Genomic DNA, 3,329 nt, shown 5'->3' on the forward strand with positions numbered 1-3,329 from the left:
CAAGATCTCGGAAATTATGTCTTTGGTGAAAAATGCAGAATGGTTTTCCACTATAGATCTTTCTGCCGCTTATCATCAGATTTCCCTTGCAGATGAGAGCAAAGCGTTAACAGCTTTTATTACCCCTTTCGGGTGTTTTCAGTACAAAAGGCTTCCTTTTGGTTTAGCCTCTGCGGCCGCTATTTTTCAAAGATTGATGTATCATCTATTTGGTCAAATTAAGAATGTGAGATGTTTTCAAGATGACATTCTTGTGTTTGGAGCCAATAGGGATGAACACGATAGAATCCTTGGTGAAGTCTTTACTATTTTGGAGTCCAAAGGATTGACCGTTGAGCATTCCAAGTGTAGGTTCGCTGTGAAATCAATCACTTACTTGGGTCACACCATCAGTAAAGATGGTATTTCTCCCAAACATTCTTTAATAGAGGCTATTCGCGATGCACCTAACCCCACGAACAAAGAAGAAATTCAATCTTTTCTAGGTTTAGCTGAATTTTATTCCAGATTTGTAAGGATCTTTTCTGCAAGAATGTTCTTCATTAGACAACTCCTTAAGAATAAAGTAAGGTTTTTATGGAGCACAGAGTGTCAGTCTGAATTCAATAACATCAAACGTGCCATTGTAGAAGCCCCAGCTCTAAAGGGATTTGATCCTGATTTAGACAATATTGTCACAGTAGACGCTAGTAACAAGAGGTTAGGTGGCGTACTGTCTCAAATAGGACCAGATGGGAATGAGAACATTGTTGGTTATGCTTCTCGTGCATTGTCCCCTTCTGAAGAGAAATTTTCCGTTATTGAAAAAGAGACCCTTGCATGTGTTTGGGCAATGGATCATTTCCGATTTTTCATTTGGGGAAGGTCTTGTTTAATACGTACAGACCATAAACCTTTGGTTAAACTTTTAACAATGGAAGGGATTTTGAATGCTAGCTGAGCTAGAATCCCTAGGTTGTCGTTGAGGTTACAGGACTATATTTATCAGATTGTTTATGTCCCTGGGAAAAAGAATGTCATTGCGGATTTCTTGTCTAGATTACCCATTGAAATGCATGAGTGTGATTCTTACGATTTGGATGATGAACAAGTTGCTTTGATTCACAATCAAGGTTTGTCCAACTTTGATGAAATTGAATGGTCTAATAGTTATAGACTTGATACCACTTTGCAAAGGTTAATCATTTTCATGAATAGTGGTTGGCCTTGTAAAAGTAAACTTCCTAATGCATTTAAACCCTTTTGGGAAATAAGGCATGACCTTTCTGTCACCAAGAGGTACATTTTTAGAGGTGATAAAGTTATTCCTCCTCTTTCAATGAGAATTCAAATAGTTAAGCTTTGCCATGAGGAGCACAGTGGCATTATCAAAACCAAACAGAGGGTCAAGCAATGGTTTTGGTGGCCAGTTATTGATGTTGTGATTGAGCGTGTTGTGCGTGAATGTGTACCTTGCTGCAATTCGGACAAATCTTTAGTCACTTTGAGGCCGAAATTGAGTGAATCCTTTATTCCTGAAAAGCCATGGCATACTATTGCAATCGACATCATGGGTCCGGTTGGCATTGAGAAAAAGTACATTATAGCACTCATTGACATTTTTTCTAGATGGCCCGTAATTAAAGTCGTTGACAAAGTTGACTCTCAAGAGGTTTTGAAATTTCTTGATAGAACTTTCATTGAAAAGGGTTTACCTGTTCAGGTTATCTCCGACAATGGAGTTCAATTCATGTCCAAGTTAACTCAAGAATATTTTAAGAGAGCTGGCATTAAACATAGGACGACCTCGCTTTACAATCCTTCTGGTAACAGCATGGTTGAGAGATTCAATAGAGTTCTTAAAAACTCTATTCAAATGGCTGTTCAGAACAGTTGTGACTGGGAGGTGCAGATTTTCAAAACCTTGTGGATGTATAGAACAACACCTCATGAATCTTTAGAAGTAACACCTTTTGAAGTCATGAGAGGTCGAGGTGCTAGAACTAAGTGCAATCCTGAATGGTTATTAGAAAGTACTTCTACTGCCTTACCTTTTGATGTTGTTAGATCCAGAATTGTTAATAAATGCAACAAGCATCATGAAATGTATAACAAGAGACACAATACTAAGCATGTTTGTGTAAAAGTTGGTTCTTGGGTCAGGGTCAAGAAGCCTTGAAAAACTAGCAAGGGTGAAAGTCAATATTTCGAACCCTTGCAGGTTAAGAAGGTTTTAAGAAATGCTGTCCAATTATCAGATGGTAAAGTTTGGAACCATAAAAGAATTGCTGTTTTTCGTCCTCCTCTAAATTTTCCTAACCAAACTCCTTCTTTGGTGATTAACCGATCACATGATTCCCATTCAGAGTGGGATATTATTACAAAGGAGGATGGGAATGCGATTGATTCTGATACTCCTAACTGTGTTAATGTTGGTCATGATTGTCTTAATGATGATATTGTTATTCCGGGGGAAAGTTGCAATGAAGAATCATCTCCTTGTGAACAGCAAAACGATGTAGAATTGTCATCTGAAGGGGTTCATGGGAGAGATCAAGTCATTACTGATGGACCAAGTTGTAGTACCAAACGTACTCGATCTAAACCAAAATGGATGTCAGATTATTTTTGTGATGTCGCATCTTAGTTTTTTTTTGTTTTGTTGTCATTTGTTTTGATTATTATGTAAGAGGAAGATGTGTTATGTCGTGATGTATTATTTATCTCGTGCTCTATTTGTGTTCCTCGTGACACTGTCCACGAGAGAGGGGAGATTCTAGAGTGTGGGGGATTTGGATTGTATGTCGAGGAGAGAGCGGAGGCGTTACTCTGCTGATGCCGTGTTACTTGGAATAAACACTTGAAATGATTGCCTGTCTCCGACCCTGACTTTACAATGGCTTTCTTTAAATAGAATGTTCTGCTGTAGACAAGCCTAAACAAACTCTTTCTTGTTGACAAATTCATCCCACCACACTTTTGCGGCCACCACCAGTGGAAGGAACTACAAGAATGCAATGCTCCTCCCTCCATGGCACAAACCCTCTGGCCACTGCTCCGCACACCTATGCCACTGCCAGCAAAGACCAAGACCCAAGCAGCATCTGAGAATATTTCAATCTTCCTCTACAGCTCAACCCCAGTCCTGTCAGGGATATGCCATTAAAGTGTTTGAGAGAGCCCCTCTACATTCTCAGAACTTATTTCACCCTTCCCTTAATACTACCCCTGTAGTGTGGCAAGTATAATCCTGACAACACCAGTCCCAAACTCCCACAAAATATCCTTCCTGCCCACACCACCCAACAATAAAGTTCAGATACCCCAACAACACTTGTACCTCTGTCACC

This window comes from Triturus cristatus, chromosome 4_1, assembly GCF_964204655.1.
Source record: "Triturus cristatus chromosome 4_1, aTriCri1.1, whole genome shotgun sequence".
In the NCBI taxonomy this organism is placed as follows: domain Eukaryota; kingdom Metazoa; phylum Chordata; class Amphibia; order Caudata; family Salamandridae; genus Triturus; species Triturus cristatus.